This window comes from Struthio camelus, chromosome 2 (assembly GCF_040807025.1).
Source record: "Struthio camelus isolate bStrCam1 chromosome 2, bStrCam1.hap1, whole genome shotgun sequence".
NCBI lineage: Eukaryota > Metazoa > Chordata > Aves > Struthioniformes > Struthionidae > Struthio > Struthio camelus.
The window spans coordinates 95,436,718-95,462,184 of record NC_090943.1 but is presented as its reverse complement, the minus strand read 5'-3'; the positions used below and the strand labels follow the sequence as shown (position 1 = coordinate 95,462,184).

Genomic DNA, 25,467 nt, shown 5'->3' with positions numbered 1-25,467 from the left:
CCTAAAGGTTGCCACGCTTACTAAAATATATCACTTCACATTTTTCCATTAACTAATCTTAACTACGCATGAGGATTTAGTTATAAGGCAGAAGGCTAATAGATTACAAAAAGATCCCCGACTCAGCAACAGCTGGTTTGATGAAGAGCAGGATCCCTTCCCGAGCCAGCAGGGCACTTACCACAAAATATCCTCTTATGCATCGAGCAGTCAGTGCTAGAGCTTTGCGACTGCTCCTGCATTTCAGAAAAGTGGGCAGCAGTCTCAAACGCCTCACTCCTGAACTGCCTCAAGGACTTCGTGATCCAGCTGGCCATATCAGAAAGAAAGAACTCAATAAAGGAGCGGATTCCCCCCCCGCCCACCGCCGGCATCGATAGGAAACCACTCTTCAATGAAGGCCGATGCTGAGGTAAAAGAAAGAAACCTTTACACACCAAAAGACATACAGTGCAATGACCAAATCAACTAGTTTTTGAATACTGATTTCATTAGTATCATTTTGAATATTGATAACAGTAGTTATCATATTGAGGGAAACAGTCTATCAGAAAAGAGCAAGAAAATTATTGGTATTAGACAGGGAGGTATGCTTTATTTAGGCTTACAGAAACCAAGCACATGAGTGAGAGATAGACAGAGGTAAACAAAAAAACCCCATATTGAATTACAGTCTTCAGTATGAAGGTGCTAAGACCGTAACCTCTGTGAGGCAAGGACAGTCTATTTTACCCATGTCTGTATGAGAAGGGCTCATACAAAGCAACCCTTCCCCTGCCAAGGGGTCCAAGAACCTCCTACAGCACAAAAATCCCCCAATTGCAGCAAGTGGTGGACATTTAACACCACTTCAGTGCGAGTCCTGCACTGAAATCATATATTGCCAATTAAGACAGTGGCTAAAGGGTAGTGCTAGAATGTAGATTATGAACAGTTTGAGTATATGAATGATGTCTGTGGTTAGGTGTTGACTGTGTGACTTCTTAGCGGCTGCTGAACGTTTGTATGAGTATTTTTCAGGGCCTCACTGTGTAGTTTGAGTTGGTAAATGCAGTTATTTAATGCTTTAGCCTTTCAGTGCCACACAAAAGGTAAGTAGAAGGGCTGTAGACGTTTTCCATTACTGCAGAACACTGCAGCTCAGCAAATTTTTTTTAAAGTACAATATTGATAGAGTATTTAGCAAATTCTTAATTGCAGATTCCTTGCTAGTTCCGAAACACTCCATATATTGAATATTAAGATATTCAACTCGATTTACTCTGAAATATAAGTAGATCACATCACATCTTTAAAAAACAAATGCAGGAATAAAACTATTTACTCGAGTGAAACACATCTCATAAGACTTGGAAATCTTTCTCTCTCTCCCTCCCCTCCTCCCCAGTATTTGGAAATGGCACTGGCCCAAGATACAGTAATCCAGTTTGTTCAGTGACCAAACTCTCTCATGCCTGGAGGATCAACTCGAGCAGCAGCACAGCCAGAATTAATTCATAAAGCTGAAATGTGAGCACCCTCTGAAAGTTGCAGTACCTGGGGTGCCTGAAATTCCATTATCTCTCTCCGTAAGTGGTGAATCTCAAGAGGTGGAATCACTTTTTCCCTGGCCTGTTTTCAATGGCAACATGTCAGGTTTTAATTGCCTAAAAGGGTCTTAAATTTAAAATGCTTTTCCCAGGTTCTTGGATAATTTAAATCCTTGACTAGTTCATTAAAAGGCCATTTGTGATGAGGCAGGCTGGCACATCTCTCACTTAACACACTCAGATCAGCTAGGAAGAGAAGTAAATAAGCAGCATTCCCTCCATGTTACAGCGAGCACAAATGTTTCTGAGCTCCCACGGTGGTGGAACAGGGGCAGGAACGGGTGTACTGTGGTTGAAGGGCTCAATTCTTTCTTGAACAAATATATAAGGTGAAATCCTGGCTTTTGTGAAGTCAGTGGTAAAATTCCCATAGCTTTCAATGGGACCAGATTTTCTCTCACAGTAACTCAATTAGTTCCAGAGGGTTCCTACAGAGTGAAGCCTTTGAAGGGGCAATGTAAATAGATAGCTGATCCATAAGGGTCCAATATAGCTCAATGGAAAAACATAAACCCAATAGAGTAACAACATGCAGTAGATGTATGCTTTGGCTAGATGCCTTCCTCAGTGTTTTGTATTTTAACTGTACGTTCTGTTTGTGTGTATGTATTACTTTAAAATGATTAGATACAGTAGTGGAAACTTGATTTAAAGGAGCATTCAGGAGATCAGTAAAAATCCGTTTCCTGATGAATGGAAATGGCCTTCTAATAAAAATGGAAAAGATTTATCCTCAAGACATTTGGGACTAACTTTCAGAGAAAGAGGTAATTGCATAGTAGGAATAGCCGCTTGTACAGGTTCTGTTTTCTATACAAAATTCATCTAAGAAGCTTACATTTTTAAGCAAAATTTTGGAAAAAAATAGTTAGGAACACATTACTAGAAAAGCTCAGCTCACATCTACTTTATATATATATATATATATATATATTTGTGTGTGTGTGTGTGTGAGTCAGTAGTACCCATAGACACTGCACTCACTATTCATGTATATACACAGCAGTAATGAGACCCATAATGCAGCCACCCATATCATTCTTACATAAATGCACATATGCTGTGCACACACACCTCCCGAATGCTGCAGACCCTGACGAGACATTTCACCAGCCAGGACTGCTTGCAGAATTCCATTTCTTAATTTCAACCATTTTATTAATAATTATACTTGGCACTTACGTAGATTATTATGGGATAGCTGATACCTTTTGGATGCTGAGAGGTTTTCCTTTACAGAAAGGCCATACATTTGTGGTATCACAGTGCTCTCCACACAAGCTTGGCACTGTACAATGATGAAAAGCTTTGGCCTGCAGTTCAGCCTAGTCTTATGCTGCTGATAGCTCTAATTAATTTTTCAGGTATTTGACTTTTGTCTCTTAGGTAACTGGAAAGTGAAATCTGGGTGCAAGTTACAGCTTACCAGAAGGGTATGGTGTGTAAGCACAACTGTTCACTTCCAAATGCTCTAGGTATTTGTATTTTCCCAATTTACTTCTCTCTCTCACAGTTTAAATTAAGCAGTCTGTTTAGCTTCTATTCACACATTTCCCAAGGACAGCGAAATTGGAAGTGTGTCCTTTGCAACTCCCTCCTATTTTTAACATGTCTGATTCCTTCCCCCGTTTTGAAAAGTCCCTCCATCCTGGAAAATAGATTCAACAAAAGCAGTGTCTTTGTGCTTTCTTTTTGCATTAACAGATTAAATTTTACTGTTTTCCTTTTCTCACTCTTCTTTTATGATGTCACTGTACTATACAACAAAACACTGAGAAAACGATCCATCTTTGTAAAGGCTGCTTGCTGCTAAACTTAATACCTGTTTGAACTGCTGCTTCTTTTTCTTGAAGGCTCATGTTTGTCTTTAATTAAAGGGAAAGGATGCGCATGATGCATTGCTAGCTCTATCTGATCTTTACTGTTTGATCCCATCCATTCAAATATAAATGTTTTTTCTTGTCCATTCAGACACTAAATCAATGCAACCAATCCAAAGGTCTACTGCAGTATTCATTTGTTTATGGGATTTTTTCTTTTCTTTTCTTTAAAGAATATGTTGAAAAAGTGATAGGAAGATAGCTGGGCCTTAGGGCTTTAATATTTAAAACACACAACACAGCAAGACTCGATCTATCCTAGGGAATTCAGAATGCTTTACAATGCCATGCGAACATCTACATTAGGAAACCTTCAGCTTTGAAAAGTTAAATATTAAAAGAGGGATTACCTGAGGCTAACCTAACCTTCCTCCCAGTGAAGGCACTACTAATACACCCAGAGGATTAGCAGCCTTAATAGAGGCTAAACGTATCCATGTCTGCCTAGCTGTGCTTTCACTCTATACTTCATTCCATATTCCCTATCGGTTTGATTTGCCATAGCGCTTTCTTCAGACATTAATTGAACCATAACTTACGGCCTCCTCTCTCCCCCAAATAATTACAGTCCTCCCAGAGACAATGTCTTTTCTGCTTTGGTTTTAACATTTTCCAGTTAGATCCGTAATACAAGGTGAAATTACATTTCCATATCTTCTCCTGCTGGCTCTCCCAGCTTTCCTTCTCTGCAGCTTTGCATGGTAAGCTCACAGCATTTCTCTTAAGCAGAGTCTTGCTAATCTCCTCAGTTCAGCCCTGTCATGTTAGGCCCCTTAGGGTGGATCACAGTGGAGTAGGGAACAGGGGGAATCTAGTAAGTCTTGAACAGAAGATATTTTACACATTTGCCTCTTTTTAAAAATATTTTCTTCAAATTGCTTAATGTCTTCTTCATATTGCAAGCATATTTTGTGTTGGAGTCATTTATGAAATCCCTGCTGAAGAATTCTATCTTGAAAATTAGCCAGCTGGGGACTAGAATAGTTAGGAAATAATATCATTACAATGCAGTAATGTGTTAATAGTGCCATTATAGCTTTGTAATTCCTACTGTTCTCATATCCTTGGCCTGCTATATTCCAATCTTTCTTCTAGCAATTCTAAAGGAATTGCTATAGCAACATACCTTCAAACACGTATGATTAATATTTTATACACCCATGACTGACTAGGTATTTGTTCTAGACATAGCATATTGAAAAACAAGATGGAATACCTGCCATGAATCCATAGAACAGAAACTGATTTACTTGGGGAGAAAAATAAATCATGAATAAGAACATTGAATTCATCAATGTTCTTATTCATCATTGAATAAGAACAAGAGAAAATACAATTTCAGAAATTCAGAATACATGCAAGTTGACAAAATATACTGCAATACTTTGATCTGTATGGTATATTAGGGTTATTCTAAAGAACACAGAATATCACAAGCCATTTTAGTATTATATCCAAAAATGGCATTTTCTTGTCTTGGGAAAATAACTGCCTCACTTACGTTTTTTTTACTTGTGGACAGATGCCTTAATCCTGCAGTTAGATTTATGTGAGCGTACTACTTATCCTTTTTTAGATCCCAGGGAAGATAAAGGCATCTCAATCTGGAAACCCAAGAAGTGATCATATTTTGTAAATTCAAACTTAAACGCATTACTGAGCCTACTGTCAAGAAGGTGTGAATATTTGTGCCTCCCCTTAACTTCACACCTGCTTGGTATCAGTCAAGATTTTGGATTACTGACTATAGTCGCCATGCTGGTTAGGATAGGCAACTAGAAGTACACACTTTGCCGTTTTAGTCTCAAGAGCTAATTGTATATAATTTGCCATTAACCACATATGATGATAGTTATTGGAGTCTCGTTACACTTCTTATCAGAAGTCAGTTGGTTTGCATGATGCATCTAGGGGTAAATTCTCTTTCTTCTAAGATAAAAAGCACCAAGCTCTCTCCCACTGCACTTAGAAATTTGGTCTTTTAAAACACCACACTTGTCAAAAGTAAAGCTGCCTTATTTGCTATGAATTAAAGTAGCCGTGGCACTCACACTCAGCAGGAGGTCTATGTTCCACGTGCATTCAATTTAAATCTCTAAAATTGGGTGTTGGAAGCGAGTGAGCTTTTACTACGCAAAGAGTAAATTTCACCCTAATACATAGAGCAAGGAGTGGTAAATAGAGAGGTTGATCAGGGAAACCTGGAAATGTCTGCACAGCTCTTGACCTTCTGAAGCATTTATTTACCAGCCCGTGCACCTCAGTTCATTCCTGCCAAATAAACTCCTTAAACATGCACTTAATGCACATGCTTAAAGTGTTTTGCACAATGCAGAAGTCAGAGGGTTTGTCATGTAGAACATGGAAAATGAATAGGGGGCAAAATGCTGGCTGGACTTCCAAAAAGCAATGTACAACTTGTACTGCAGAAAAGATCAAAGCTTTCAGGAAAAATACTGAAGCCTGATACTATAAAGTACAGGAAACAGGGGATATCACTGAAATTAGAGAAGCTGTTTTACTGAGCTGGGAATGATTGCTTTGCAACCTTCATATTTTCTCCTGCCAATTTCTTGATAGGATACACATTGCATGTAGTGCCCATATACCATCCTGTGACCCATACTAATTTGTTAGTGCATGTTTATGGCTCTTCCTAGATTATGATAAATATACCTTCTAGACATTTACAAATAGAAACACCTCTAATAATCCATCTTAAATGCCACTTATAGAGCCACTTATGTTGGCAGCTTTCCTAAAAGATCAATTTCTTTTAAAAGCACTATGTTTCTGCTGACAATCTCAGGGCTTGAGTGAAAAGGTAAATTTGTCTGCCAACATCACATGTCTTTTCAGTTCATACAGGTAAGTATCCCAAGCAGACTCTATCGCTGACCAACTAAATGGACAGATAGCTATATGGGTGAATTTGCTATATGATTGCATATAGACAGCTGCTCATCCTTTTATCTGAACATCCACCTCTCATGCCCAAGTGCTCAGATCATTTAACAAAAACTCAGATTATTCTTAGGGTTTTGTGGGCTCACAGCCTTTTGTAGGCTTTCAGCATTGAGGCGACGTGAGGCAAGACAGCTGGAAATAATGTCCCCAGCCAGTCTTTTAAAGTCGTAATTGCTAAGCTCAGATTACAACAGACCTAAGGTTCAGAAAGCCATTTGGCATCAGATTGTCACATAACTTCTGCCTCAGTTTTCCTTCCTAATAATGCTGACTCACGTTTTCCAAATAACTGCCCATGGTCCTACGCAACCTCAATATTTTTCCATGCTCTATCCACCCTTTTGTCCTCTGTCCAAGCTCTATAGCCCCTCCACCTCACCCCCGTTCTTTTCAGGAGGAAAAGAGCAAGATAAAAAGAGGGGAAAAAATGCTCCCTACACACTTCAATGCAGAACTAGGTTATCTGACAACTGTTACTTTAAACGGATGTGGCGAGAAGGGCTGAAAGCCTGGACCTGAACAAATGATAAAGAGGAGACCTCAGTGATGGGAGGCAAGGAAATGAACTAGAAAGGTGAGGGAGCTTTACCAGACAGAAAAGACAAAGTCTTCCTGAGCCATTGCTGTTGGCTTTTCTGGAAGACAAAAAACTTTATCTGAGCATTTCTTGACCACTGATCTTTCACCTGAGTGCTGCCTGCCAGTTGCATCCTGATCTGGGGGGAACAAAAGAAGAATGGACTAGCACAGGTATGTGAAAAGCAGAGATACACTCACACCCCTGTGTGATCCACTGCACAGGGTCTGTCCCTCTTCCTGTCACACACCTTGCACCGTCCATCCTCGCTGCAGAATACAAGAGGCTGCAAGCAGGCAAAAATGACAGCTTCATCCTGTCACTTTGAGGTTATGTGCTTTTAAAACAACGTTAACAAGGGCTCTCCTTTTCGTTTCCCCCCTAAAACCAAGAAGGGGCTGAGGGAGGCAGAATGACAGTGAATTGTTCATCAGAGATTCAGGCCCTGAAAGAGAGAGGCACTTTTCCTCTCTGATTATATTTTATCTTGACGTTATTTTAAAATATTCTAAGCATTCTACCCCCATTTATCTGACTACTATCTTTACACTGTCTACACACAATGATCAAGAGGAATATAATAATGCTCTACCATAGTGCCCCATGAAGAAGCTCTGTTCTCGAATGCAAGTGCCTTTTTCCAACAACCCTTTGTTATCTGTATGAAAGAACTAAGTTGCCTATGACAGTCCCTACTGAGACAATGTTTCTAGCCTGTTCATATATGGAGATTCCCTTTATTATGATTATTATTTATTATTATCTCTGCATCAATTTAACCAAGTCCCAAATGTGCTCTCAAGATAGCAGAAGCTTTTGAGATGTCACTGGTGCAGAAGCAAAACATATGTGGGCTAGAACATCGAAATGGAAGTAGGCAGCCTTTAAAGTAACAGAAAACAACATTATATTAGCAATCCTGCCTCTCTCCAATATGAAGTAGTTTCAACTAAGAGTATTTTTCCAAGACACTGTAGCTCCAGAATTATTCCAATGGGAAGGTATGTTTGGAAATCAAAGAAAAGATATTTTTAATCATCCACTTACACTGTGCTCTTTCATACTGTGCTCTAAGCTAAATGAGAAAGGACTGAATACTAATTGCACAGAGTTGAGATACATTCTGGGCCATATAGGATGATTCTGTTAAATACAATACTGAGAGATCACTTGTGTGATGTAGGCTTGCCATTTTTTCACACACTGGGAGAGCCTAAGTGAACTTTGCTTACCTGAATTGAGAGACTGAACGTTCTGGAAAGCATGAAGAGACAGCTGATTTCTCACTCAAGGGCAGGTACATTCCACCTGTGAATGCAAAGGAAAATGTTTCTTGCCTTCTTTACTAAAATTAATCTTCAGATCCATGAACACTCAAATAATGGTGGAAGACCGGTGGGCCTGGATCTGCTGGAGGGGAGGAGAGATATCAACCCCTTGCATTTTGAAAAGTTGGAGGAAAAGTCACATAGCCTGTATTGTTGCATTTACTCTTTCTGGCTCAGAAGAAGGGAAGTGATGCAGAGAAGGGTATATAGAATTAAATTTGATCTCCAAACATTTGAAAACTGTGGGACAGAGTAACTTGGCTAGATTACCCAGAAATGCATAGATATAGGATATGGCATCACTAAACATGCTCAGATGTTTGGTAACTGTTTCTGAAGCTTTGCAAAAAATTTCCATTGTGGGAAAGCCATCTGGCAGGTCCTACACAGTTGCTCTCTGAGAAATTTTTTTATGAAGATAGAAGTTAAGGACGGCCCTGAGGCTCACTGATGAAGAACCAGAAGATATATCTGCTGGCAGGGCCAACTCCCAGACCTTTAGCAGTTTCATTTTGGACTTCTGTTTCACAAGCAGCTGACAAGAATAGCTGGAAGAATGGTTGGACACCCCAGAGAGTTCCTGACAGGCCAGTTAGCAGCTAGGAAATGCTACAGCAGGGACAATCTTCTCAAACTCTGAGCATAGATGACATTTGCAAGCACTTATTGTGGCCACGCTGTAAATTTTAAGCACTGTCTTGGAAACAAGATGAGAAGGGAGTACCTCTGTGTATGTAATAAAATATGCTCAAAACCTTATGTTTGGATGTATAACAGCAACAAAGTGGAGGAGACAGCATGAGGAACACAAACAGAAGTACTGTCTAATAAGTTTTATTTAAAACTTATCGAGGGTATTCAAAATACAATTTACAGGGTATCAGTTCACAATATTTTTTGTGTACATTAAATGTTTGTTTTATCGAGGAACTCTGTGGTACTTTGAAAATTGTCTGGAAACCATTAACACCTGCTCTTCAGAGTTGTACCATCAACAAGGTGTGAAGGCCTTGAGAACCCCCAGAAGAGATGGGATTGTGAACAGTACATCAGCGAAGAGTTAAAAGCAAGTGGCAGGAAGATTGGGATTTAAGGAGCTGTACAAAACACTGTCCACACCATTATGTTAGAACCGTTTAGTTTGGCAAAAGCAAACATATTTAAACAGGATATAACCAAAACCTGCTAGCTGAAATTTCAGTTGATGTCCTTAACATTTCCTCGCACATATGAAATATCAGTTCAGGTTCAGCCTTACTGAAAAAGACTTCCTGACCTCACCTTCTCACCTTAGATCACCTTTCTTGGTCACTACAGAAATGATCATCTCAAGCCTTGTTGTTGAATCTGCTACCTACAGGACATCCTCCATTCGAGTTTTGCTCTAAGGTATCCGATCTGGTCTCTGCCCTGAGGCACATTGTCAATAGTTTATGCTTAAAAATTCTTAGAGCGTCCCTTTAAAGCAAAAATGCTCATCTTCCCTCTCGAACGCTGCAGCGTTCCTTCCACTGCCGTTGACAAATGCAGCCTCACCTCTTTAGAAAGCTGCTGTCCTTTCTCTTCGCTTATAGGTTTGACTGTATCACGCTCTCTCTTCACACACATCCCATGGCTTCCTTCACTTTATTACACCCTTGCTTTCACTTCCAAAGCCCTCCACAACTTATCCCCTCCTTCAAATCATCTTCTAGGATCCAGTTAGCCCCTGACGCCAGCCTTTCTATGCCCACTTCCTACATTTTTAAACAAATGTATTTGAGCATTTCTCATGCACTGTAACGAGCTCCCGAATAAATGTTCTCAGAGTCACCTCAGTGTCTTCCGTCACATCTATTTTTCAGTTGCCTCAACTTTACCAGCAGCTTAAGACCCAGGTCTGTAGTTGTGGATGCCCTAGGGAGTTTTGTTGTAAGCACAAATAGGAGCAAGAGAAAACCGTTGTTATGAAAGACTAGGGGAGCGTTATAAATCTTAGCTGATGTTGTGGTTGCCATGTCATCAGTGCATTTGGTTGCATATTGTTTCTCCTTCTTCCAATGGAAAAAACAAATGAGTAAAAGCTGTTTCAAATGAGTATTTTTGTGTTTAACTACATGCAATACATTTTTAAGAATTACTGGAAGCAGTTTGGTGGAAACTAGTCTGAATCATAACCTTGAATCGGAACATCTCCTGTCCCTAAATTCAAGGTTGAGGGAAAAGTTCAAGCTTTGAATCTCCTCAAGTTTTGATTCTGGGTTACATTCAAAACCAGAAGGGGCTTGTTTTTCCAACTGCAATTTGATGTGGCCTGGGATAGCATAAATCTCACAGAACATCTGGGAAGAGTTTTGCTGATAGAAAGAACATGGAAGTATTATTTCTTGAGAAAGTACAACATTATAAAGTCAATGCAGAGTTTTTCTAAAATAGTTGCCAGCCTGACATTAAAAATGTGTCTTTTGTCCAAAAAAGAGTAGGGCTAACCTTGAAAAATCCTTCCTTTCTGAAGCTGGTGATACCGTCTGCCTCCACTTGATATGGCAACAAGTCCAAAAGTTCACGAATCTCTGTTGTAAAGACATACTTTCTTTCATCTGTTTTAAACCAATCTCCAGCTAGCTTAAAACACCTTGAAGTCCTGTTACTTTGGTAAATAATACTTCGGTATTTGCCTTATCCACTGCCTTTATGATTTTACAAATCTTGATCACATCCCCCTTGACCCCAGCCTTCTCTCTATGTTGAACAGTCTCAGACTTTTTAGTGTCTCCTTGTAAAGTACCTGCTCCATCCCTTTGAACATTTTGTTGCCCTCCTCTGTACCAGCTCCAATATGTCTTTCTCGATATGTGCAGATAAGAACTATACATTGTACTCAAGATGAGAGCACATCAAGGTTTTATATAACAGTAATTTGACTCCCTCCATCTTCTCCTCTCAATCTCCTCCCTGACAATGCGCAACATTTTTCTTTTTATTTTGGCTGCTGCTGCCTGTCGAGCTGATGATTTCATCAGACCTGTCAGATTCAGAACTATCAGTGACAACTGAGATCTCCTTCCTGAATCATAAGTACCAGTTCTAAGTTTAATGTCATGTAGTAGGCATGGTTAGATTATTTTATTCCTAAATGCATTCTCTAATTTATCTGCATTGATACTCATTTGCTACCTTTTTGCCCATGCACTTAGTTTTGTGAGGTACTTCTTAAGTTCCTTGCCAATTGCATGGCATCTGACTACCTGAGAGAGCTCAGTATCAGCTGCAACCTTGGAGATTGCACGGCACACTCCCAGTGTCACATCACTGATGAAGATGCTGAATAAACGTGGTTTTAGCACTGGTCCCATTGGCACCCAACTACTGACTCTCCTCCACCCTGAAAAGCGAGCTTTAAGCCCTGCTATCTGCTTTTGGTCCTTTTACCAGGTTTCAGTCCATAAATTACCCCCTCCTCTAAGCCCATGGCAAGTCAGTTTCTGTAATAACCTTTGGTGTGGAACCTTAATGACAGTTTTTTGAAACTCCAAATTATGCCCCCAAGGAAGTCCTTCGCCCGTGTGCTTTTTGATGCCAGTTGGCACCCTCCTAGAACTCCAGTGGGCAACTGAGACAGGACTTTTCTTTGAAGAAGCCATGCACCTTTCCCAATAGATCATATTGCCAATGTTTTATTCTCTTTTAAGGGATCCACTATATTATCAGGGTCAAAAATCAGACTTAGTAGACTGTAGACTTTTGAACCAGACTGTTGCATTAAACAATGATGCTTAACCTCCATAAACCTTATTCTCAGTGATTTAGTCATATCAGGAAGATGGGTAAATCATGCAAGTTTCCTGAAGTTGTGGCCACACTGAAATGATTTTGGCACACTGATCAAATAACACAAAGGGAGGTCAGCTCCAACAAGTGCTCACACCCACTTAATTTCATTACACAAAAGCAAAAACAAAATAAATCTCAGGAGCTTTACAGTTAAAACACACGTAACACCATGATATGAATTCATCATTCCAGTCAGAATTCTCACCTTGTATGCACAAGCTCCCCTTATTTCTGTAAGTGGCAGTCATTTTTCTATTTTAAATCTTAATGCTGTTCTGTTATTTATTTTTCTTTTCCCCACTTTGTTTTTCATTCACCCGTCAATTTTTTTCTGCCTTCAATTTTCCCCCCAAGAAAAGAACAGCAAAAATATTAAATGACAACATTTAATAAAAATGGCCACTATACAGATATTTCTCTTTGTTACCAGCAGAAATTTACTTTCCACGCACACATGAAAATCAAAGTGCTGAGACAAACTGGTTATTTATTTAGCAAATACTATGCTTTCAATGGCAGTAGGAACAAATCTAAGCAGTAAGAAAAATCCTTACTATTTTGAGTTCTTACAAATATGCCTACTTAAGGCAAAGAATGTGTGATAGTCTAAATTTTCAGATATGTCTAATATTGGGCAAATATTCACGCACACATATTTATATAGATTATAGTGAATCGATACTCTAATGGCTTGGCCTCCCTACCGTTACTGGTGAAAATAATGATGCAGTATCCAAGACTGTCTTTTGGGGGTTCACTTCACCGTATTTATCAGTCCTGACATTTCACCCAGCCAATGCAGTAGAAAGGTTATTAAGAGCACAGCACAAATAGCCTGTATTCCCAAGAGCATATTTTAATCAAAAAGAAAAACAGTAACTGAAAACTCTAATAGAAGGGGGCTTTGTGTGGGTGAAACATCACAGAGCTGCACAGAAGGGTTTTGCTTGCTGCTGCTCCTGCCTGCTGCCAGGCAGGTTCTCTGGGTGCAGAAGGAAGCAGACACTCACCTGCCACCAGTTGAAGTCTATCTCTCATCCTCTGGAGTCACGCACCGAGATGCTGAGGACACAGGCCCTTTCTCTCTTGGCTCCCATCAGCTCCCTGGCTCTCGATTAAAAGTTAAAATGAAAAAAAAAAAGGTGATGATTATCGCTTTTCAGTCAAGTGCAACCAGCATCTTTGGAACTCTTCAGGTTTTATTCCCTTAATTCCATTTACTCCATTTAATTCCATTTGTTCCATTTTCTTCATAAACAGTACTGGAAATATACCTTCCATTCATATTCGCCCTCTGATGTACTTCCTAAATTTTTTACTAGTTTATTTCTTAAACCACAAGCCCAAGCGTTAACATAATTTCAAAGTAGTCTACTACTCCCACCAAAACATCAGCCAGTGTCTGAATCACCCAGCACCTTACCCCCGCTAACTCACTCAGGTCATACAGGTGAGCTGGAGCCACATCTCAGTCCCTCCCTGCTCCTTCCATAACGTCCTGTCCCCGTGGCCATGCCTGACCTGCTCCCTGCTCCCTGCCTCTGCATGCCCAGTGCCCCTGCTCATGGCCAAGCTGAAGCTCAGGGACTCCTGTCCATCTCGTGCAAACCCACGCCATCACTTCATGCAACCGCCACAGCCTCAGCCAGAGCCAGAGCATGTCCTGCCCTGGCCCCACCAGGGAGCCAGCAAAAGGAGAGAGCGAGAGGCCTGGGAGCGCAGAAGCACCCTCAGCCTCATCTGTGAAATTGTAGCCTCCGCCTCCTGCATTAGAGCCACAGTAGCCTCTGTGGCCCAGGGATGCATTAACCTCCACGCAAACCGTCGCAGGCAGTTACGGCAAGTAATAGAGTTCAACTAAAATCTATACAAGAACCAATGCTTTCAAACAGGGGAGGTGGAGAGGGAGTCACAGGAGCAAGCAGACAAATGAAGCAGAAGGTGTAACTATTGGGTCCTGAGCGCGTTTTGAGGCCAGTTGTGTGCTCAGTACTCCCCCTTCACACTACTACAAGGACTTCAGCCTCTCCCACTGGGAACGTGCTTCGGTCTATGCATGTCTACTGTTTTGCCACTCTCTTGGTTTTGTTGCACATTTTGTGACTTTTTGGTATTTTGCAGCTAAAAAAAGATCTTCATTTATTGTTGTTGAAAATCTCACACTTCACTGAGTGAAGCCCATTATCCAACGGGATCTGGCTCAAGACTTCTGAATGCATGGGGCTGTCTGCTCACAATTTGGCCTATATAATATAATCCTGTAAGCAGACGCATGCTTTATAGTGCTTAAATTCTCATGACATCCCTGTGCTGTAGCTCCTGCTGCAGTCTCACAGCACTGGATGCTGTGAGGTATACACCAGCAAGGCTGACAGCCTAGATAAGCTGCATGTTACCTAGCAGCAGTACAAAAACTATAAAAAATGCACCTATGAAGTAGCAGTGTCACTCTCACTGCTTGAGTGAAGATCACAATGAGATTGCTTTAGCCTAAGCCCTATCAGTGTCCACTAAAAATGAAGAACATTGTTGTAATAAATCAGCTTGAACTTCACTCCCTAGGTATTCACTGACATTATGATGAATTTCTCCGTTCACATGCAATCTGCTTCTCTCTTTGCCAAAGTTTCTCCACCGTATTTTCAAGTCATGGTGGTCAACATTTGATTAATTTAACTAAGGACAGTTAATATTACCTGGGGATATGATTTAGCTGTAGAGCACAAGACTTCAAAAATGAAGCTCTACCTAGACTGGCCATAGGATAATCATAATTCAGGTGGCAGGTTCCCCTCAGAATGAAATGGCTTTCTACCTTTGCCTTCCGTTTTACCTTAACCCTAAAATAAGCCCTCTACATAACCCCACAACAATTACAGTATACACTATTCGCATTTGACTGAGATATAAAAACATTTAAACTTGAAAAAGGCTGCAGTTTTTAGCCCTTCACAGTACCTTCTAGTGAAATGTGCTCTATCAGGACATTCTGCTCATGTACTATATAAAAAATGTATAATATGAATGTGTAGTATAAATATTTATGCCACATTCACTTAACCTCAATCCATCAAATATATTCAATATAATTTTTGTATAAATTGCAAAAAAAAAGGTATAATTTTGATGGAGAAGTATAGCTTCCGTGGTAATTTTTCAGTAGTCCATGCCTGTTACAGAAAGTTTTTTCCCTGTGTGAAGAAAACCTTTCTTCCTCTTTACCCCACAAGGACCACATGGCAGTCAAGCCTAGAACTTGTTATTCAAAAACCTAATTTATTATTAAAAGTCTAATTTGTTGATAACAACACACTAATCTTTCTAAGTTCCAAAAAAAAAAAAAACAAAGTAGCATCACTAATTTCAACATCATGAGGCATTATCCAAATTCTGTTGGAGATATTCCCAGGGGTTTTTGTATCTTCAGTACTTTTCAATGGCATCTTTGACTGCACTCTGGCTGGTCTCCTTATGTATTGATTAATGCCCTCCCAAATTAGATCACTGTTATCATACTTTTAATTATAGAGTTTTTAAATTAATTGGTTGCATTTAAATTTCTTTGTTCTTGAGGCTTCATTAAACAAATGGATAGAACTCATTTCCAGTTAGCCTTAGAGAATGAATGTACTACATTGCTTACATAGGCTGGGATGGATATTTTCTTATTCCTCTTGTTTCTCAGACAGCCCAAACCTTGCCCTGCGCTTGCCTGCATCCTCTTTTGCCAGCAAATATAACATGTTATGTCTGCAGAGGGTTAGAGAAATCCCAAAGGAAAATGTTAGTTCTTTTAATATGTTGAAAAGTGCTATGGACGGATCAATGAAAAAGTTTACCATAAATATATGAATACTGTATGCAATACTTGATGGACCCTGCGCACCTACTTAATACACTATATGTCATCTAACGATCTAATATTCTTAACACGAACCTCCCACAGACACTATCCTTCATATGAACAATTATGAATTAGAGCTGGGTCCCAAAAAAGCTGTCAAAGGTTCTTACTCATTTTCTCCCCAAAAAATCCAATTGATATGTATCTCAGAATGTTTATCCTTTAATCTCTTTACAAAAGCTACATTTTGATGGACAAAAGGTGAACTCAAAATAACACAGTTGTTCAGTAATATACCCATTAAAATAAATGTTTAGTTGAGCTGAATATGGGATAGATGTAAATGCACTCATCGAATAAACAACTTAATTTTTCCCCTTAGGAATGACCTTGCAAAACTGACTTTGCTCCAAGCAGTAATAATTGACTCATCACTATTACTATTTCAAAATTTAAAATGTCTATGACTTTCCACGCCATGCAAGTCATGGAAGGTACTAGATTATATCTTGGTAATGAGCCAGCCAATACCACTGAAGGTCATCCAGTCAAGCAATGCTGTTTTTGGTAGATAAGCAAGGCCAAACCACAGTGGTATTCAAAGAAAGGAGACCTAATAAATTCAAGAGGTAAGGAGTGGAAAATCAAGCCAAGTCGTCCACATTGCGGAGGTGGAACTTGAACACAGTGCAGCTAGCTGGGGTTTGGGGGGAGCCTGCTCTAGCTGCTCAGTGATATGAAAATTAAAAAGAGGAAGGATGGATTACAAAAATATAATAAAACTGTTTAGTGTTTTACCCCTTTATCAGTTCCAGTGAATGACTTATTACTGTTCAAAGAAAGGCATCAAGCATGGGATATTTTAAAATATTATAACTGCAGCACACAGAATGAGATTAAAAAGTCAGGGGACTTTTCCTGAAGAATATGTAAACTGCAGGATAGTTTCGTGTCACTGGGTTGTCTGCCCTACCAGCTCCCTGAGCAGGCCATGCTTTACAGGTGGCTTTTCACAGCCTCCGTGCAAGGCACTGCCAGGGCCGGAGGATATTCCCCACCTCCCTGGGGGCTGGCTGGAGGGTGGCCGCCCTGAGACTGTTCGTGGCCCTGCTATGCTGGCCTCACTGCTGCCTTGGCTCCAGCTCCCTTCACCCTGCAGAGCAGCGTGTCCTTGCTGTACCCTGACAGACACATCTCACGACAGAGCAGCATTTAATTAAAAGTAGTATCTATTTTATGTACACTATTTATAGACTGGAGCCATTCAGGCTTGGAAGATACCAGGCTCAGTAGGACATTTGCATTCCTATCAGAAGTATCCTCTATTTCTGTTATTATTCTCTGCAACACGGTAGGACAAGAACAGTAAGAAAGAAGCATTGCAGCACGACAAGACGAAGCTGTATTCAGGATAGAGAGAAGCTTCTATCTGAAGCCTGAGGGTTTCAACTACAAAGCCAGGGTTAAGGTTACATTGATCAGATATTTCTCTACACAGAGAAAAGAACAGGCCAATCAAGCAAATTAACAGAGGAAGGGAGAAGACAGTGCATGTCCGGAAAATGTGTGGTAAATCACAGAACTCATTATAAGTCATATCTACATGTATATTTGCTAAGCCGGCTGTGTATAATATTTATATATGCTTTAGGGTTGTTTAACACCAATAATTCTTTAAACATTATTCTGTTTCTACACTGGAACTCTGGCCCTTTGCTGTACTGAAGCCCACTGTTTCTTTGACAAAACCACACAAAATAAATAATTCACCATTGAACTTGGTTTAAGGAGAATGAGCACTATATTCTGTCTGTGAAAGTTGCAAGGATTTCCATTTTTCCAACATTATAAATAACTTAACAGAGATGCAGCAGTCACTTCTGCAGTCACATCCGCATGCACATCTCCAATTAGCGTTGATGATGCTGTTATGTACATGCATGAAGAACGGAGAAAACCCTACTTTCTGCAGTTTGATTCAATCGGTTGGGTTTGTTTGTTCAGTTTTAATAACCTGATGCTGTGCAATCCTGAGATGCTACTTAACAGTCCCTGAAGAGGATCTCATATCATTACTAGACTGGCACATTATAGTTATCAGCTGTTATTCAGAACGGAGCAAAAAGTGTCTGCAGTCCCATAGGGTTCATGCTAATTACTGGGATATGTTGCTGAGAGGGAAAGAGAGAGCAAGAGAGACTGCAAATGAAAAGTGCTCTGTCAGAGACTAAGATAATCTTTGAGTGAGAGGATGGACTCCTGATCTTCACTTTTACCTTCAGCTGTGTGCTCTTTTCATTCAAGCTACCATGGCTAAAAGACTGCTGCAACACGATTGTTTCTACTTGGCTTGTCACTTTCTAAGACTGACTGAACTCTTGGTTATCTCATATCACATTCATTGAATGCCTGGACTCTGCAGCACACTGGGCATCTCTGCATCAGACACTCTCTGGCTTTCATGTGGCTTACCTTCCCCACTGAAAGGCAGCAGAGTCACTGACATCATCCCTAGAGCAAAGGACCAGAAAACAGTGAATTCAATCCCTTCCTCATCATGAATTCTTTCCATTTTCTAGGTGATGGATATCCTGATCCTTCTCCACCCTGATGAACAGTCATGGGTCTGGATGCAGATTCCTAGTGAACCAGGGAAAACTGTTCCCTACCACACTCCTATAGAGCATGGTACCTAAGCTTCCTGATACCACCCACTTCTCCATGACAGGGAGAGATATCACTTCCTGAAAGCTAAATATATATAAACATGTCTATATGTATCCCTTCCTGATCAGGTGGGTGTACATGCTGCCTACCAGATCAAAGTTTGTAATTCAAACCTTTGTAGGTTGCCCCAAAAATGTTAGCCCAGTAAAGGGAAGCAACATTCCCCACAAAGTAACAGTATGGATAACTAAAAGCAATATCTAACTATGCAAACTATCTATCTTTTAATAACGTTATGTTGCTGAAACAGCAGGAATCTGACTGGATTTCATCAGAAGTCTCCCTGATTCTTCGTCTTCTTGGAGGCATTTCATTTAGATTACTGTTAAAGTGAATTAAATTAGTATTAACCTTGTCTGTGAACATGATGTGTCAGAAAGGTAAATGTATTTCTCTGGCATGCGTGAAAATGAAATGACAAATTGGTATGTGCATATCTCAATGTAGACAGAGCCTTTCTAATGAGTAATTATCAATGTGTAACTCTATTGATTAAGTTTGTAGATTGTCAAATGGGATTGCACTGAATGAATTCAGAGGAATCAATCTTTGGACATGCTCAGAAATGAGTCTATGATACCACTGTTTCTATACTATACACAGGAAGAAAGAGAGCATGGAAGGTACCCATCATCTTAGGTGGATGCACGTCCGAGTAAAACTGACGAGCTGACCTGCAGATTATCAGATTGGCTTTGCATGAACTGGCTAAACTGTATTACAAGCTAGATCTAGTTCAAATGATTAATTGAGCCAAAAGAACTGAGATAGAAGAGCATTTAATAAAAAACAACAGTTCATTGGTATCTATTAAACTAGGGTTAGCTTCCTAGGTTCTTACTGCTTTTTGGCAAATGGAGGGAAAAGAAATTACTCACATTGTTCTTGTTTGCTTGACTTTGCTGATTTTTATCATTTTACAAGGGCTAAAAGTTGTATATTAGCGCCCAGTGTATGTTTGTTACAGCTGGGGTTAAGATGTACCCTACTAAATTACTGTCTATCTGGCTTGATTTTCATGGGTACCATCTGAACACCTGGCCTTTGGTGTTCAATATAATTTAAAATAAAGTCTTTTTTTTTTAGCAAACTTGAGGTATCATCTGCCTACCACGTATTTGTTTACTCTGTCTAGCTCTACTCCGTGATTGTTTCTAAATAGATCAATTTATCTACCTAGCTATAGTAAAATTTGTATCACAATGCCTCAGTCCTAAAGAAAGACATAAGAAAATCTATAACATGTAGGTTTCGTGATTACCTAAATGTACAGTGTATTCTCACAAGAGGAAATGTACCAGCAGGCAAGCACATATTTACTTTATAGCCAGTTTAGAACATATTTAAATCTGTAAATGGGATGTAACAGATAAGCCTCACTGTGCAGGAGGTCAGCTTTAGTCACTGTGAACTCTTACCTGGTTGTTAAAGTGACATTTTTCTAAAAGCTTACTAATGACTGTCCTTACATGCTCAGCCAGCTCTTCGTTAACAACTGTAAAGAGAACTTTACAAATTCTGGTTCTTTTTCCTTCAGATGTGATTGTATGCTAAAGATAGATCAAGGTAAGTTTGTCAGATATAAATGTGATTTCTTTTAATCATGCTGGGTTATATGCAGAAATCATAACTGAACAATTCATAAACTATGTTTCAGTGGCATATTGTACAGTCCTGCATTCGTGAAAAAAAAAAAGAAAATAGTATTTGTGGAGTGCACAAGCAATGCAAGAATATCACATAAGAATAGAAAATCCAGCAAGCCAGAGTCACTCATCTCATACAAGGTTTTATGAGCACTATTTTTATTGCAAAGGAGGATTTTGATCCACTTCTTTGATGCACTATTTACTTTCCAGCAGAGATCCTGTTGCTGCACTGTGTTTCCACAGAACACTTTTGTTTCCCCTGTCTCAAAGTCATCCCTTGCTGACTATGGTCAGCTACTATGCTGATGGAGATAAGGTTAATGCCTTGTACAACTTTTTTTTCTGATATTCTTAAAGTATAAATTGGCTTTGCATACTAAGCAATTTTGTTTGAATCATAAGCATGCCTGTAGGTCTGAATTTCATAAAGGTGGCAGTAAACCATCTGTCTTCCCAGAACAGGAAGAAGGCATATATTAAAACATTACAGATAACAACAAAATCCTGGAATTATAATTTAATTTCCCTGCGAAGTCTTTGTCCCAGGATTTAGGTGCAGGACAGAAGCATCCAATTTTCCTTTTTACATTGAGCTTAGAAGAGCTGGTTTTCCTGTGCCCTTTTTCCTCCCCGTTGGTTCCAGGCTGTTTTCTCTACATGTCTAATCCAGTCTTCCAGAACTAAATTGGCTCCGATCTCCTCTGGCTAATTGCTAGACTCACCCCAGTGAAACGGAATAGGAAGAAAAGTCCTACAGCACAGAAGAGGCTTAAAGCAAAAGGAGTGGGGGAAGGCAGGCAGAAGCTGTTATGCTCTACCCTTCTGAGCTGCATCACACCACACCACTCCACCCCACCCCACGCCCATGGCTGCATAGGTATAATCATACCCCATACAATGCGTATTTTATAAACTATTGGAATCACTCCACTGAGCACTAGGCTACTCAGTTGTAGCTCACTTACAAACAAACATACATATGTTCTTTAAAATCACATGGACACACAACACAACCTTTGGGCTTGGAGTCGGTGCTTGAAAATAGATACTTTGCATGGAAGAAACCCTCTTAGAAAGAAGATGCTATTAGAATGGGGGCTGATGAATATTTGTTTTTAAAATGGAGCAGATAATAACAGCAGATCCTGTTGAACTCAAAAAGAAAATGGCCTTTTTTTTTATAGAAGTGACAGTCATTCAGTTCTATAGTGAAGCTGTCAGAATGAAGCCTCAGTATGGTTTGACTTAAGTATATGAACTCCCTAATCCCCTGTTCAACTATTTTCATAACGTGTTTTCCAATGAGCAGTCAAAATGCCAGTTACCTAAAATGCCATAAGCCTCCGTATCCCTCCCACTGTAAAACCTTTTCTGTAAAGTCTCTCTTATTTTTAAGACTTGGATTCAGTCTACCAAGAGTACATTTTGTCTTTGGCTAGCTGCTGAAAAAAATCTAAATATAGCAGTGTAATATTATGTAGTTTTATGACTACATTATATTATACATGTTTCACTTCATCTTTCTGGGATATGTCCATTCCTCTTGTTGCCATTGGACTTCGTAACCTCCATTGTTTATCAGAATAATTAGATCAAACAGCAATTCAGATTTACTGGAACTCTTACAGCTCATTCAATGGAGAGTCTTGGAAATGGGACAAGTTAATATTTTGCCTTTTCCTTTCCCACCGAGGTATGTGCGAATAGCCTGGCAAACTAAGGGTACTGGCTCTGAACTGCCATTTGGCATAAATAAGTCTGATAACTGACCACAATTTCCGTTTCACTACATGCCAACACGAGTGAGAGAGCTTGGGTATGGCTCAGTTTCTCTAGACAACCACAAGGAACTCACTTGCACAATGCAGAGAGACAAGTTTAGTCTGTCTTGTCAAGAATAGTGCTGTCTGCAACCGCGGCTGGGTATGAAATTAAAGGGAGAAGTAACAAGGAAGGCATAAGGCTCTGACCAGAGTGCAGGGGACTCTCTGGAGAGAGAAAGAAAGAAAGAAAGAAAACTTAGTTTTCCAGCTAGTGATAAAAGTTGAGTTATAAATTGCTTTTCTAGAGGATATGCCACAAGACATCAGTACATGGGGCACAGTAACTCCATTATGCTCAAATCGAAATGCTTCACTGGCTCCGTGAGGCCAAGCCTCACCGTATCTAGTGATACCGTGCTCTATCTACTGATACCGCTGTGAGCAACTTGACAGTGCTGTAACTTATGTCACCCCTGTTGTGGGCACAATCTCCTAGAATACAGAACAGGCATCTACACTACCTTAAGCTCTTTAAATAAATCTCTGGATATCTGTGCCAAGGAATACACCACTGTACTTCTGGTATCATAATATTTCTATTCTATTCCTGCATGGTCTAACACAAACATAATCAGCCCAGATTACTACTGCTGGTGGAAAGCTTCCAGTCTCAAAAGAAAAGAGTGACTTTCTTGAGGGGTTAAAAGAAGGTCACATTGCTTCTTTTTAATACTCTGCACCATGTCAGAACGGAAGCTTCTTGAAGGCAACCTGCGTGGTTTTTTTTCTTTTTTCTTTTTCTTTTGGGGGGGGGGAAGTAGGTAAAAGAACTGAAATGTTGAGGCTGAATTGTCAGTTTGAGATTTACATAAAGCAGATCTCTGGCAAGGCTGCACATCTTTTCAGCAAGACTTCTCCTGGGAAACAGAACTTTAGAAAGACGTCTTGAAATGTGAGATATGTAAAATAAAGAAAGATTACTTTTAAATAACTTGGTCATGGAAAACATCAGTTGTATCCAAGGTGATCAGTAATGAGCTGTGTGGTGATTAAAATAAAAGGGTAAATCTGAACTACTCAGTGCTCATGCTATCATCTACACCTTAATACATCACCAGTTAAATATGCATGGTGACTCTGAGATGGTCATCTGCATAGTAACTGGATCTCTCCCCTCCAAAACTAAGCCACAGCAGTTCATTAAGGAAGCTCCAGCACACTAGAAAACAACCCATTCATCATTGCCATCGGGGCTGAAGTTACCTGCCATCCTCCTGCTAAGGAGAGTGGGGTATTTTGCCAAGAGCCATTTGCTTGCTCACTGCAGCTGCGCAATGTTGTTCTTCTCTGGTTGGTATGCCATGCTTAGCAAGTAACACCCAGCATACAGGGTGAATGAGAATAGAGCAGAGGGGTTTCATGGTGTAAGAGCATAGTTGTACAAGTAATAAGCAAGAAACTAGCACTGTTATCTCAGCTAGAAAAAAAGGAGATTGCAAGAGCCAGGATGAAGCAGCAGATTATACCTTTGTGATGGACTGATGGCACATAGCCATGTTCTGGTTTTTTTTACCCTTTTCCCAGGAAAGAGGATGCCAGGCCATAGAATTGCAATCAGTGTTGAACAACCAGAAAATTACAATGGAGTTGTACTTTTTCCATTTTCTTACTCTTTTTAGGACTGGCAAAATGCTCTCCATTTCAGACACATTTCTGAAATGAACAGGGGACAACAGGGTAAGAAAGTAGAAGTGAAGGGATGGAAAAAATATAAAGGTTAAAAAAAATGCACTATAGAACCAGGTTAATGCTATTAGCATGCTTGACACGGGTCTGTGCCCAGGGAGCTTTCTGATGTGCTGTTGTTCTGACAAGCAAAGCATGCAGCGGGTTTGGCTTAAGAGCCAAACCGCAGCCAAAGGAAAGTGTCAGGTCCAGTATTTGTTAAACTTGACCTAACATTGACCATCACTTGAGGAATGAACCTCTCATAGTTTCATTGGTTTTCTATATATGTAAGCCAATATGGAAGCACTTATCCAGAGTCCTAGATCCAACAGTTTCCAGAGGTGGATTACAGAACCTAGCTTGATCAGCAAGGGTTTTCCCAAGTCTATCTCATTTTTTATTCCTTTTCATTACAAAAATCTGTCCTCTGTTCCTTAAACGAATAACGAAAAACCGGCGTCTGGTATAAAAAGTAACATCAAATCACATGCCTATATCACTCTAGGCCACGTGCATTTTTCCCACAAGCAGAAACTCAAGAACTGGAGCAAATCTGAACTGTGCTCTCCCCCTACTCCAAAACAACAATTTCCCCATTTAAATCTTTTCAGCCCTTTCCCAAGGGGCTTCAAAAATACACAGTGTTATGCTAAAGCAGCCAATACAGAATGAAGCATTCACACAATGCATTTATTGCCCAGATTGCCACTGCCCCAGCTCACACGACCCCAGCAACAGTCCAATGTTCTCACATCCAGAGCATGCGCAAAAATCCTGCGGTAGTCCTGCATCCTGCAACACAGGGGTGCTAACAGCTAAACCATCAGTGTTATATTACAAAAAATGGTAACATAAAATACATGCCTATGGTGTGCTTACTTTACTTAATCTTGCAACACGTATGGGAAGTATGATCCTCAAATGTGCCATCTGCAAACATCTATCTTTTCTGTCCTCACCGAAAAAGTTCACTGTGGTGAGCTGCTGAATACAGCTAGATCCCAGTGTGATGCCAGGAGCTGGAAATGCTCAGCGCTCTGCAGAATAAATAAAGTGACAGAAATTTAGGAGAAAGCTTTTCTGTTAACACACAACTTAGAAACCCTAGTCTTCCATGTTATGTAGAGAAGACATGCATATTTCCCATACATCTAACTCCTACAGAAACAAAAATTTCCCAGAAAATCCCTTTTCCACAAAAGAAATTAATCTTATGTCGGGCCACCCTCCTCCTACCCCCATGCTCCGTCAAAATGAGAATTAATCACACACACTCATAAGAGAGCAGTCATACATCCATCTTGAGATCTATGTACCAATTCCAGCAACCATGAGGGGCTACGGTAATAAGGTGGCTTTCAGGATGGCAGGAGGAAGGAATTAAAGAGACTTTTAGTTTGGCCAGAGTCATGTTTTGCGCATCCAAGATTTAGGATAGAGAATTATCCAGGATCAACCATATATGAGCAGGAAGGCAATACAGACCCTAAATAGAACAGAAATTCATAACGACAGAGTATCAGCTAAAATTCTTGTATAACTCATTGCTGCCTTAAACTGAGTCAAAATTAGACACTAGTTTGGCTGAAATTTTGCAGCAAA

The 25,467-nt window shown here is 40.0% G+C and overlaps 1 long non-coding RNA gene across 1 annotated transcript in view; it reads right to left on the bottom strand.

Annotated features, from left to right (window-relative positions):
* The window catches only part of LOC104153058 (uncharacterized), a 184,512-nt gene that overhangs the window by 48,910 nt on the left and 110,135 nt on the right, over positions 1-25,467 (bottom strand). Inside the window, exons 7-10 of the long non-coding RNA XR_011139028.1 lie at positions 24,745-24,902; positions 13,165-13,264; positions 8,246-8,321; positions 4,971-5,073 (exon numbers count right to left, since the gene is read on the bottom strand). This is a non-coding gene — a long non-coding RNA (uncharacterized lncRNA). The remainder of the gene's footprint in view (positions 1-4,970; positions 5,074-8,245; positions 8,322-13,164; positions 13,265-24,744; positions 24,903-25,467) is intronic.